This window comes from Chiloscyllium punctatum, chromosome 26, assembly GCF_047496795.1.
Source record: "Chiloscyllium punctatum isolate Juve2018m chromosome 26, sChiPun1.3, whole genome shotgun sequence".
In the NCBI taxonomy this organism is placed as follows: domain Eukaryota; kingdom Metazoa; phylum Chordata; class Chondrichthyes; order Orectolobiformes; family Hemiscylliidae; genus Chiloscyllium; species Chiloscyllium punctatum.
The window spans coordinates 26,713,818-26,728,019 of NC_092764.1; the positions used below are offsets into that span (position 1 = coordinate 26,713,818).

General features: G+C 37.4%; 2 long non-coding RNA genes across 4 annotated transcripts in view; one reads left to right on the forward strand and one right to left on the reverse strand.

The window, feature by feature from the left end:
• Positions 1-8,625, reverse strand: part of LOC140496352 (uncharacterized) — a 93,081-nt gene extending 84,456 nt beyond the window's left edge. The window contains exons 1-2 of the long non-coding RNA XR_011964247.1: positions 8,521-8,625; positions 5,778-5,834 (exon numbers count right to left, since the gene is read on the reverse strand). This is a non-coding gene — a long non-coding RNA (uncharacterized lncRNA). The remainder of the gene's footprint in view (positions 1-5,777; positions 5,835-8,520) is intronic.
• LOC140496351 (uncharacterized) overlaps positions 1-14,202 on the forward strand; it is a 207,244-nt gene that overhangs the window by 128,245 nt on the left and 64,797 nt on the right. For all 3 annotated transcript variants that reach the window (XR_011964243.1, XR_011964242.1, XR_011964245.1), the window contains one exon: positions 9,732-9,809. This is a non-coding gene — a long non-coding RNA (uncharacterized lncRNA). The remainder of the gene's footprint in view (positions 1-9,731; positions 9,810-14,202) is intronic.

Here is a 14,202-nt window from a genome sequence, read left to right on the forward strand (position 1 = left end):
CTGGAGCATGTTGCTGCATTGATGAGGTTCAGTAATAACACATTTCAGGAGATGGCCACCCTTCAGCTTAAGGAAGTGCAGGCCTAGAGGAAACGGTTGACCTCCAGACGGAAGAAGGGTCTAGGCATGTAGAGAGAATCCATTAATGCATCTTGCACTCAAACCATTTTTTGACGTTGGAAAACTGGGAGTGTTCCTCTGTGAAGTTCAGTCAAGACTGTGAGTGGTCCAGCTTTTCAGGAGTGGGTGGAGGTAAAGAAATTTGTAAAGTGTTGTTGGTAAATGACTAAAAGTTACCTTTATTTCAGATACTTATTCAGAAATCTCAAAGCAATCAAGTACTGAAACAATGATTTAAACTTTATTGCATGTACCAATCAAAATAAGACCTCTCAAGTCAGCTAGTTAAGCCTCACAGCCCAACTTGGCTATTACTCAAATAATGATGGAATCTGGTTAGGATTTCAAGAACAGTGTCTATCTCTGGAAGTCATAAGTTTCAAACATTGTGGTAGTGTTGTTCTTCAAAATTCTGCTGCTGTATTGTTCTACTGTTGGATTCTTAAACAGTTTCCTCACTTTCAAGTTTGTGATATGATATAATTGATGATTCTTTAAGTTCTTTAATGCCCAACATTGATTCCTCTTTTGAAGACCTCAACTCTGTAGCCTGCCTTCTTATCAGAAGTAGCTCTCCTGTTCCTTGTTACATTTGGGGTTAGCCGTCTATTTGAAAACACAGATTTTCCTGCAATTAACCCTTTACTTCAGGACATTCCTTCTGCAAGCAATCTTAATTGCCCATTTGTTACATCATCAAGCCGTGTTATCGCCTCTCCCCCAATTGCTTGCTTATGTTGCTTTTGACTCCTCCTTCTCAGGCTCGGTTAATTAGCATGTAGCTTTTAGTTCCTCCTTGTCCCTTTCATCTCGGGAAACAATTTATTACAGAAAAAGTTTTTGCTGCTTCTTTCAATCCATTAATTTATTAAAGTTCTGAGGTTTGCATTGTCACAAAAAGCAATTGTGGTACAGGGGATTGGTTTGAGAGGAGAGCAGACATGTGCTTTTGGGGATGTAAATATGAATCCAGAATGGTATGTTGCCTCCGAGGTGTCAGAATCAAGATTGTCATGGAGTGGCTACACTGGGCATTCTGAAGGAGAAGGTGAACAGTCAGAGGTCATGGTCCATTTTGGGATCAATGTCTCAGGAAGAATGAGAAATTAGGTCCTGCAAACAGACTTTAAGAGGTGAGGTAAATGTAAAACGTAGTAATCTCTGGATTACTCCCAGTGTCACACCATGGGGAGTATAGGAATTAAAGGATAGAGCAGATGAAAATGTGGCTGTAGAGGTGGTACTGAAGGGAGGGCTTTTGATTCCTGAGACATCAGGACTGTTTTTGGGTAGTTGGGACCTGTATGAGTTGAACAGGTTATATCTGAACAGGAATGGGACCAACATCCTCAAAGGGAGGTTTGCAGCCACTATTGGGATGAATTTAGACTGGTTTGGCTGAAGTAGCAAGTAGTTCAGAGGGGACAGAAGCAGAAATGGAATGAGAATTTAAAGGACAAATGAGTGTGGAAGGCAGAGAAAATGTGGTCTAGATTAGAAAGAAGTGAACTTAACTATTCTAAATGCAATGCACTTTGATGCAAGGAGCTTGAGGAATGAGATGGAGAAGCTAAGAGCACAGATAGGCACTTGGGAGCAGAATATCATGGCTATGAACAAAACTTAGCTGAAAAATGAGCAGTATTAGCAATTCAATGTTCCTGGTGATTGGGTATACAGAGGTAACAGAGATGGGGGGATGTTGCAGAATTAATTAAAGAATCAATTATAGCAGTGAAGAGGGATGATATCTTGGAAGGATCATTAAATAGGTAAAAGTGAATAATGCAAAAGGCGTAAACACATTGTTGATGTGTACTATAGAGAGAGAGGATCAAAAATATAATCAAATTTTAAAAAACATGTAAGAATAGTATGGCAGTAATAGTGTAGGATTTTAATTATCCAAATAACTGGGATAATTCTACTATGCAAAATAAAGAGGGAACAAAATTTTAAATGGCATCCAGGAGAAAGCTTTTAGCTAGTTCTTAGAAAGTTCAATTAGAGGGGAGACACTTCTGGACCTAATATTTAGAACTAAGTCCCAACAGGAATAAGGAGTATCAATGGGTGAGCATTTTGGAGATAGTGACCATAAATCAGTTTGATTTAGAATAGTTATGGAAAGAGGTATGGTGGTCCATGAGTGCAAATTCTAAACTGGGGAAAGGCTAATTTTACGATGCTAAGACACGATTTGGTTCAAGTGGTTGTGGAGCAGCTTCTTACAGATAAAGTTGTGAGAGAGCAGTGGGAGCATTCAAGGAGAAAATAGACAGAGCACATGACAATAAGTTCCTGCAAAGCCTTAACATAAGCGGTGAGTTGTTTGCAATGGAGTTGGTGAATTTATTAAAAGACAGTTTAATACTTAAGGAACAAATGCATGCATTCACATGTTATACTTTCTTTCAGATGTATGGACACAACAGGAAAACTGACCAACTGTGATTAATACATGAAAGTAATGATTGTGTTAGATCCAAAGAGGACTCATATAAAATTGCTGGAAAAAGTAGCACGTCTTAGAACTGGGAATTTTAGAAAAGAATGACAAGAGGTTGATTAAGAGGAGAAAAGTAGGGTCTGAAAATAATTATGAATAGAGTGTAAAAGTGGACCATCAGAACTTCTACAAATACATGAAAATAAAAAAGATTAGTGAAGGCTAATATAGGCATCATAAAGCTGAAGCAAGAGATCAAAAATGGAGAACAATGAATTAGCAGAGCAATTGAATAACTATTTCTGTTCTGTCTTCACAGATACACAAAAAGAATCTTTTTGGAAGTTATAGATAAGCAAGGTCATTTGGGAAAGATGAATTTAAAGAAATTAGTACAGGTTAAACAAAAGTGCTGGAATAATTAATGAAATGGAAAAATGAAAAATCCCCAGGGCTTGGTATTCTAGATCCCAGGTGCTAAACGATGTGACTGTTAAAAATGGGAATGCCTCAAGATGATAAGGTATAGAAACAATTAGGCAATTTGGCCCATCAAGTCTACTCCACCATTTGATCATGGCTGATATATTTCTCAACCCCATTTTCCTGCCTTCTCCCCAAAACTGTTAATCTCCTTACTAATCTAAAATCTATCTATCTCTGTCTTAAATACACTTGGTCTCCATAATCTTCTGCAGCCTTGGTCATTATTTTTCAAAATTATGGCGATTCTACAATAGTCCCAGAAAATTGTATGGTGGTAAATGTTAACCTACTGTTTAAAAAGGGAGGAAAGTTGAAACACAGGAATTACAGAGCAGTCAGCCTCACATCAGTAGTAGCGGAAAATGCCGGAGTTTATTATAAAGAATGTGCTAACAGGATACTTAAAATATCCCAACAGTATCAGACAAAGTAAGCATAGATTTCTTAAAAGGAATTTATTTGACAAACCTGTTGGAGGCTTTTGTGGATGTGATTCGTAAAGTAGATGAGGGAGATTGTGCAATTGCATTTTCAGGAAGTTTTTGATAAAGTTCCACAGAAGAGATCATTGCACAAAATCAAAGCTCATTTGTAATATACTGGTATGGATTGAAAATTATTTGGCAGACAGTAAACCGAGTATAGGGGAAAACCAGTCATTTTTTGAAAGATAGTGATATGTGTGGCACTATAAGGATCCGTACTTGGGGCCCCAGCTAGACACAGCATATAAAAGTAATTTGAATGAGAGAACCGAATTTAATATTTCCAAGTTTGCTGCCAACACAAAATTGTATGAGTGGTGCAAAGGACATCAAGAGGTTTCAGGGTGATTCAGACAAGGTGAGTCAGTGAGGGAAGTAAACGACAGATGCAGTATCATGTGGATAAATGCAAAGTTGTCCTCTTTAGAAAAACAGAATGACTGTGTTAGTTAAATGATGATAGATCGGGAAAGGTTAATACATAATGGGGTCTTCATCTCCCTGTACACTGTTGATTGAATGCAAGCACCAGGTGCAGTAAGTCTTTGGGAAGGCAAGTGGTATGCTAGCTGTCATTGCAAGAGGGTTTGAGTACAGGAACAAGGAAATCTTATTGCATCTCTAAAGGGCCCTAGTGTGACCACACCTCGGGTGTTATGTGCAGTTTTAGCCTCCTGAGCTAAGAGTCTTTTGATGTCCTTTTTACCACGCATACCTGCACAGCTTTGTGTTGTAAGCAAACTTGGAAATGTTAAACTCGGTTTCCTCCTTCAATTTCCTTCTTTGGATACTGCGCCTACCTGGGGCCCCAGGTACTGATCCTTACAGTATCACACTTGCCAGGGAAGTGCAGAAAATGTTCACCAGACTGATTTCAAGGGAAGACAAGTTTGAGAAGGAATTGGGTATTCCCTGGAGTTTAAAAACATTGACAGAGGATCTTATTGAAACATATGGAATTGTGACTGGACACAGTGGATGCAAAGATGATGTTTCTGCACAGTACGCCATTTCAGATTGAACTGAGGAAAAATCTCTTCAGTCAGGGTGGTCAACGTATTGAATTCTCTTCTACAGAAGATTGCAAAAGTGATGTCGCTGAATGTATTTAAGAAATAATTTTTTTAAGAAGCTAAGTGTGTCAAGATTATAGAGTGAAAATAGGAATATGGTGTTGAGCTGAAGGATTGGCTTTGGCCATGTTAAATGGCAGTGTTAGCTCAATGGGCTGAATGGCCTACTCCTTCTATTTTCTATGCTTCTATGAAAGTTAATTATAAATAATCTATGCATACCATTAACATAACAATTAATAATTGTTAATTGAAAATGTAAATATCTGAATATTTTGACTTTAGATAAGGGTTTGTTATTTAATCGAATAACTGATCTGGCAAACTGGACCTTGCCAACTTATTACCGACCCGTTGTTAACAGATGAGAAATCCTTACCCACCACACTTTCAAATAAGTTCAAAACCAGCAATATCATCTTGTCTATAAGTACACTGTGGCTCTAAAGTCATACAGCGTGGAAGCAGACCCATCTGTCCAACCACGCTGGCCACATTCCCAAAAATACTCATCCCACTTGACTATGGTTGCTATTTCACCAAAGCTTTCCTATTCATGAACTTATCAAAATATTTTTAAAATATTGTAACTCTACCTGTATCAACTACTTCATCTGGTACATACGAACCACTCTCTGTGTTAAAAAATTGCCCCCGGTCCTTTTTTAATCTTTCTCCTGTCACCTTAGAAGTATGCGCCCTAGTTCTGAACTCATCACCCTGAGGAAAATGCCTTAATGATTTTTAAATCTCAATAAGGTAACCTGTCAACCGCCTATGGTCCAGTGAAAAAAGTCCAGTCTTTCCAGCCTATTTTTATATCTCAAATCTTCCATTCCTGACAACATGCTGGTAAATATTTTCTGAACCTTCTCCAATTTAATAAGGTCCTTCCTGTAATAGGGCTATCAGAACTTCACACAGTACTCCAGAAGAGGCCTCACCAATGTCATCAACAACCTCAGCATAATGTCCCAACTGCTACATTCAAAGAGCTGAGCAATGAAGGCTAGCATGCAAAATGCCTTCTTTACCATCCTGTCTACCTGCATTACAAATTTCAGAGAACTATGTACCTTACCCCTAGGTCTCTCTTTTATACAATACTACCCTATCATTAATTGTATAAGTCCTGTCCTTGTTTGTATTACCAAAATGCAATACCTCATATTTATCCAAATTAAACTTCATCTGTCACTCCTCAGCCCATTGATGGCAGATCTGAAAAACATTTCCAATGTACCAGAATCAGTTCAAACTAGTTCAGCACTGTCTCATTTGGCTGAAGTTTCAAATCTTAATACTTAGATCTGTCACAATGCTGAAAAGCAAACTCAACTGGCTAAGAAATTATCCCCTGCATTGGTGCAAAATGCAAATTATTGGATCAATTGTATGTTATTCACCATGAATGATGATATTTAACCTGATAATATTTATGTCTATTGCATTTAATGAATGTGAATAATAGGTTCTGTGTAATGACAAATGGGTGACCCTTCAGATACCTCCTGTTTTGCACCTTAGCTGGAAATTAATTTCCAGCCCATTATATTTTCATATGTTGACATTGTTCTGGATTTTTTGTTGCCATCTCTTGCTTCAAATCTCAAATGTCAGTCCTTTACTGAAAGTTTAAGTCCTAAACATCTAGCTCTTTTACATTAAATATGTACCATGTGCACTTCTTGTCAGTGGTTGGTCCACTCTAACTCAAGAAGTGTATTGTGTTACAAACTCAAATGCTTGAGAATAATTTTCAGAATGCATTGGCAAAAATGTTGATTTTTTTTCAAAAACTCTGTCAATTTGAACTTTTCACTTTTTAAAACTTATTTTTATCTTATAATTCCTTCAACTGTGGATCTTGTTACATAGTGATCTGAAGCCAAAGTCTGATCAGTAAACCTATTCCCAGACTTGGCTTTGTGCTCAAATAAAACTAAAACACTGCAGACGTTGTAAATCTGAACTTCTGTGCAGATTCTGCTCTCTGGCTGTAAAGAGGGTGTTGAGAACATATGAAAAGGAATACGAGTAGATCACCAGGCCGTTCAAGCCTCCGCTGCCATTCAATAAGATCATGACAGATCTGATTTTAACCTCAACTCTACATTCCTGCTTATCCCCGATAATCTTTCATACATTTAATAATCAAGAATCTATCTATCTATGCTCTAAAAATATTTAGAAAGGCTGAATCCACTGCCATTTAAGGAAGGAGTAACTTGAAATAACTGGAGCCTTAATTTGTCAATGTCCTCTGTGAGAAATGCATGTCTCAGATTTACAGCTCCCCTATTCAGTTTAGTGAAACTCAGAAAGTCAGAATGGGCATGCACTCACGCCAAACACATTCATTTTGTCCTGTGGCATAATGTGCCATTGGACTAATGTGCTTACCAGGCTGCCATTTATTGATGAGTAATGAATTGTTGGCATTCTGCTTCTCGTAGAATTTGTCACCAAACTACATACATGTGAAGCCCTACACTAAGGCATGGACAGCACTGCTATCAAAGTCACCCTTTGTTTTCAATGCCAATGGGTCATCTAACCCTGCAATAGGTTATGTCATCCAGCTTGCCAACCATTTTTGCATCAGGTATGATGGAAAGGCTGTATTTCAAGAAGATCTTTTTAAAAAAATCATTTATATTTGAGGCTTTGAAACAATTAAAAGTTCAATGATATGCATTTTTCAGCAAGACAGCAGGTTTTCCACATCAAAAACTTTGGATAGTGTGTGCTGTGTGCCAACCTCTGCAGTGTACTTGATCACTAGATCAGATGTCGTGAGAGCATTGCTGTCATGGTAGAATAGTACTTGGTGATGTGTGAAAAGATGTGAGTGTGTGCGGAAGTCAATGAAGGGAACAGCAGCAATAGTGCAAGGCAGTATGAGCTAAGTATGATGTGCTGCACCGATTGTAGGTGAGTGAAGGTTGGGAATGCAGCTTGAATAGTTGGGCTGTGGAAGGGCTGAGCAGAGATCAGCAGAGATAAGAGTTAGGGATCTTACTTTTGCACCATTTGTCAGGTCATTGAACTTTTTTTTACACTGTACCCTGAACTTGTAAGGGGATCCTATTTCTCCCTCAAGCCTCATTAGGGAATACTAACTTTCTTTTCTTTACACCCCTTTAAACCAGCATCAGACTATCTGTCGGTCTTGGCAGCACTTAACTCTCGCTACCATTTAAACTGTTGCAAGGCAAATTTGCAGCTGCCTTGCCAGCTGTTATTTGTGTCAGGAAGGCCTGCTTTTTGCAATCTTCCCACATTATGCAAACTGCCAACCAGTAGCATGATTAGCCTTGGACGTTTGCCCGCTATAACTAAACTGAAGCACGGAAATTAAAATACATACTTAATTGTTCCATGCATTTCCCAATTGAAAATTGGTTTAGAGGAATTTCGTCCCCTGGGTTCTGAAGGTGCACTGCAGTCATGTGGATATTTAATATTGCAATGTAAAGAGACTGTCAATGTTTGTTAATGTCACCCGCAATGCAACATTCCTCGATCAATGGCAAAAATCATTATTTATTTATAGAATAGTTTGTTTCACAATTGATCTTATTAATATTATTCACAACACTACTTAAAATAATAGAAAACTATTTACAAGCAATTAGCAATATTGAAAACACCAACACCTTTCTTTAGTAATGTTGAACTGGACATTAAAATTTGTGAAGTGGTTCAGTGCCTCTGTTTTCTTTTGAAAACACTTGTGTAACAACTAACAGAAAGGAAAGTCTGGCACTGTGCATCTCTTTGAACTTTCTTTTCTAAGGATCCCATGGAAAATCTGGCCAGCATTAATCAGTGATCACATAAATCTTGAAGCTTTTGATAAAATGGAAAGAATAATGAAAATTCTAGGAAAGAAGCAAAAGAATACCTTGATCTTGAAGCGTTTTCCCTCTCAAAGTCTGCACCTGACAAGTACACGCAATAACTGTCTGTAGTAATAATAGGCTTCACAATGGTGCTCTGAACATTTGAAACTTTTTATCAGGGGCGGTTTTCTGAATGAAATACGAAACCACCGAATGGTGAATGCACGTTCAAAGACCACAGAGGACCCTTATTACTGTTCTGCATATGGCATTTATTATATTTTATTTTTCTTTCTTCAACTTAATGTCATGTGTAGATAGGGGTCAAATAAAGTGGTGCAAATGTGTTTACCTTTATAAAGATCTGCGTTTGTCCTGTATTAGTTATTATAGGTCAGCTATTCCAATTAGAAGTTTAATTCTTTTTAAATTTACAATTCAACCAAATTGACAGGCAAGTTATGTTATACTTGGATAGGAGGTACAAAGGCCAGTAAAATGTATACCTTTAAAATTAGAAATGAAATTGCATTGTTGAAGCTAGGTTGTCTACATATCTATCACTAAATCCTTTTATAATATTTACTTGCTGAATGGTATTCTGGATCGTTTGCATGAATCGAAAGGAAAAGATTTGCTGGTAGTCATGCTTCACTTTTAAATACATTTCATGGGCACTTTATTAAATGTTTGACAAACATTTGGAAACTGCTGCAAATTTTGAAGGAGGCAATTTCAAACAATGCTTAGCTACTTCATTTTTGAGCATTTCAGATAAAAGTCACATTTTGTCAAAGATTTTCATCTTGCACTTTTCAGGACAACCCACAAGAATACCAATAAAGAGTAAAAGGCAACACTTATATTGTATGAGAGAAGGGTGCTAACCAGTTGGCGAATGGATTCTGACACAGGCATGCCATGGAGAATGCAACAGTTAATGGTAATGACTGTTACCTGCCAGGATTTATTTAGATTTCAAACTGGTCAGGTTGACTCTGATTGGTTAGGGAATTGTCCTGAGAAATAAACCACAAAGCAGCTGTCATATATTTTGTTGAGTTGAAATAGGTGCAGTGCATGTACATGGTCTTTCTGTCTACAAATTGCTAGTTGGAGACTTCTTTTTGTATGGGCACAAAGTTGAAATGGCTTAATGAACTCCATCATTACGCTTTGAATTCCTAGCTCCAGAACCATTACAGAAATTAAATGTCAAATGAGTGAAGTTAGCAGCTACTTTTATTTATGTGGCATTTATTATGCTTTGCAGGAGCATTACACAACAAGTTATGGCATCAACCTATGTAAGAAAATACTGGGACATGTGATCAACAACTGGGTCAGAGAGGTAAGTAGGTTTGAAGGAGTGTCTTAAAAGAGCAAAGTGAGGAACAGAGGCAGAAAGGTGTAGGAAAGTACCCAAGCAAAATAAGACACAGCTAGCAATATTGGAGCAACTATAATTGGGAATTCAGATGAAACAAGAATTAAAATTACAGAAGTAGGAAGGGGAAAACAGAAATTGTTGGAGGAACTCAGAAGTTCTGATGAAAGGTCACTGATCCCAAAATGCTGACTCTGTTTTCTCTCCTGATGAGTCTCTCCAACAATTTCTGTTTTTGTTTCAGATTTTCAACATGCACATTTATTTGTGTTACTTTAAGGAAGGGGAAAGTTGTGTAGAGATTTGAAAGCATGGATGCAAGTTTTAAAGTCAATATGTTGCTTGTTTGGAAGCCAATGAATAAAATTGTGAATGTTCTGTTTAATTGTTCTGAATGTTTAGATTCATGAGTTCTCCTTAAAGGGAATGCTGGAAGCTGCTGCCAAAAGGACAGAGATGCTTTTAATAAATTAATTTCTGAAGAAATAGAACCACAGGAAAACAGGAATTAGGAAGATCAACCCATCAAACCTCCTCTGTTCAATACAATTACCTTGTGCTTCAACTACACCTAAATCCCCGAAACCAAAAATCTGTCAATTTCAGCCTTGCATGTTTTCAATGGTGGAGCATCCATTATCCTGTGGACAGAATATTCCAATGATTGGTAACACTTCATATGAAGTAATTCCTTCTCATCTTAATCCTAAATGATGGCCTTTTATCCTGAGACTTTGCCCTTGTCTTTTAACTTCTCAGATCAGCAGAAACAATATCTCTGAATGCTCAGCCTATCAAACTCCTTGAGAATCTTTTACATTTCAATGAAATTGCCTTTTGTTCGTCTGCACTCCAGAGAGTAATGTCCCAATTTACTCAACCTCTTAAAATAATGCAAGCCCGCAATCCATGGCCCAATCTGGTAAGCTTCTGCTGTACCATCTGGACTGCAAAGATATCCTATCCTAAGTATGGAGACCAAAGCTGCAAGAGTATCCAGATATTTATCTCACTAAAATCCACTAAAGTACAATTGTGAGTCTTCTTTCTGTACTCCAATCCCCTTAGCAATACATGCCAAATTCCACCTGCTTCTCTGGTTGCTTGATGAATCTGCATCCTTTCTATGTTCCTTGTGTGAGCACACCCAAATCTCTCTGAACATTAACATTTACAATTCTCATGTCTTTTTAAAAATGTTCTGCTTTTCTATTAAATGCTGGGGTTAACATAATAGCTCACCAATATTCCTGAGGACTGGAGTGGAATTGGAATGCCCAATCGCTTTCATTGTTTTCCACTTTCATTCAGGTGAACTCCAAGACAAAAGTTCAAGGTATTAGCAACTTTTCACACGTTTTGCACCAGAACTTAGGAAGTGTTGAATCTATCTTTGCCATCTATCAATGTATTCCAGTTGTACAGTATGTATGTTGAATGTTGACATGAAAGCTGAAGAAAAGCAAATTGATGATAATTTGTCGAGACTGAAGGGCTCCTTTGGTGGTATATTTCAGATTGCAGCTGTTAAGGGTAACTATTGTTCATTGCCTCTCATCCACCATGAAAGCTACAGACACCTAGATGAGAGCTATGCCACTATTGTAAGGTTAACCTTGCAATTCACGTGTGGCAAAATTTTGGTAATTCAACAGCAGCTGAAAATTCTGTAATGATTAGGTCATCAGTTGAAATAAGAAATTATATGATATTAGAGTCCAAATTATATCAAGTGAGTACACATTTAAACTTTACGGGGAGTGAAATTGATTCACGGCAGTAACATGGAAGATTTTGCATTGTGTTCAATTTTTTTCAAGAGGTGTAAAACAAACCATTTTGTGCTATTTGAGTTTTTGCAATTTAACCCTGTGATTTTGTTCCAAGTTTTGATTTTTGAAACAATGCAGGCAGAGTGTATCTTATACATGCTGGAATGCTGAATTTTTACAAAGTGGGCAAACAATAAAACAAGTTGGATTCAAGCTAGTCAGTGAAGCAGAAATCAAGATACCATTTTTTTAGTGAATAGAGTTAGATATAGATACTGCTCAGTTTTACAGCCCCTTCCATACTCCTGTCCCATCTATTCCCATTTTAAGATAGTTTCTAATCAACTTATCCAAATATCTTATTACGGGTGGGACTTAGACCTGGGCTTCTTGACCCAGAGGTTGGAATACTACCAGTACACCACAAGCTGTTTTCCCTTTATAAAACTTAGAAATATATATTTTAACCTATTTTTCTATTCAGCCTGTTCAGAGATGTTATTACATATCTTTGGAGCGTGTTGGACTTGAACCTGGGCCTTCTGGTTCAGGGATAGAGACAGTACCACTGCAATAGGAAAGGGTCCTTTGTTCTCCCTTTACATCTACCCAGCTCTCTTCATAAAGAAAGGGATCTTGATTTTTGCTCCATTGACTAGCTTGAACCCAAATTGTTTCATTATTTGCCCACCTTGTAAAATGTCAGTATTCCAGAATGCATAAGATAAACTCTACCTGCATTGTTTCAAAACTTAATGAAGCAATTAACCATAAGCACCTGCTAAACCACATGCTTTGTCATTAAGTTGTCCTATTCTCAATACTCGAATGTGCATTGAGCTACTATTTTTCTATACTATTTATATGTATCTATACATTTTTGAGAAGATTCGTAGCTCAGCTTGATGATAAATATGTAAATTAGTTCACTGAGATTAAAGGTTTGTTTCAGACGTATCACACTCAGTAACATCATCGGTGAGATCAGTGAGAATTCTCACTGATGATGTTACCCAGTATGGTGATGAAATGTGAGATAACTTACATACATATATCTATACATTTTATTCCTTACGATCTCCAAATTTAAAGTTCCAATCCAAGTCTGTAAAGCTATCATGAGTCTTTCCCACTTTACATGTGTAACTTCTTTAGGTATGTATCCCCTTCCAAAAGCTTCAGTTCTCTAATTACTCTCTGTTGTACAGTTCCTTCAACTTCCACCCCACAATTTGGACATAGCTATACTTGGGTCCTTGACCCTACTCTCTAGTTGTCTCCTCCCTAAACTATTCTATATCCCTTCTCATTCCACCTTTGAAAGTCCATACTTGGCAATTTTCCTAATTTCTCACTACTTAGTCCATCTCCTGTTTCCAGACCTATACACAATTGTTAGTTCTGTCAATTATTTCAGCTCATTTTCAGCATTTCAAACTTAAGTTGCTTGTATGCACGAAACTAACAGCATCTACAAATAATGATTTTAAATACATCTTCCTGACTATTTTGAAACACATTATACCAGTCAAGTTCCTCTTAAGGGTTATCAAAAAAACATATAAGATGTTATGTTTAATACAATATGCAAAGATATTAACAGGTGGATGGATACCTGATGTTAGTTTTCCCAATCCCAATGATTCAGCACCATGGCCAGAGTGCAAAGTGAACTTTGTGAATGTTGAAGTCAATGTAAGCCCAATATCCCTAGATTAGTTATGTGCGTTATTTGTAATTAGTGCTTCTCCTGGTCTGAGCTTGTTCACAAGTTAGAAATAGTCTTTATCTATAGCATTAGACCTAGTTTCTCCACATTTAAAGTGGGAATCACTTTCTTCCTGCAAATGTCCTGCTCACTTGCTTAAAAGGTAATGGAATCAGAGGATGGATGTGGTTTATCTTACTAAAACTGTTAGGTATCCACAAGGAGAAAACAGGACCCTTGATTTTCAATCATCTCATAAGAAGGCACGGAACTGAATTCAATACATTTAGTAGCATGTAGACTAGTGGCCGAAAGAATGAACATGATCACTGCTGCTTTGTCATTAAAACCCAACTGCTTCCCAATCATTCTTTAAGGAGGGGAGCTTTTTTGAATCAATGTTCGATCTGCCTGTGATGCTTGTTCATACTTTATTGTTTAACCTTAAAACCTTCAGAAGTAGTTCAGCAAAGTACTTATTTACGTTAACAACACAACATTCCCTACTACTAATAAAATGCAACCTCACTAATATTGACCAAGTGTTAGGGTTTAGAAAAATGATTCGGACTTCTCAAGGTGACAACATGATTTTTTTTGCTGTCATTAGAAAATGTGCCAAATACCCTGCACCTAGCTGTGAAGGAGTCCATTCCCCACATGCTTTCTCATTACATAATTGTACAGTCCACATGCAGTGTTTGGTGCATTCAGTGCTATCTGCAGTGGAGTTCCCAGCATTAGAATCTGTTTGTCAAACATCTATTGGATAAGGTGCTGTCAAAACCCTAAACTTGGTGTTAGACCCAGTCTAAAAGACTAATTGTTGATGCCTGTAGAGAGCTATGCTTGTGGACAGCATTGGCTTGAATACAGA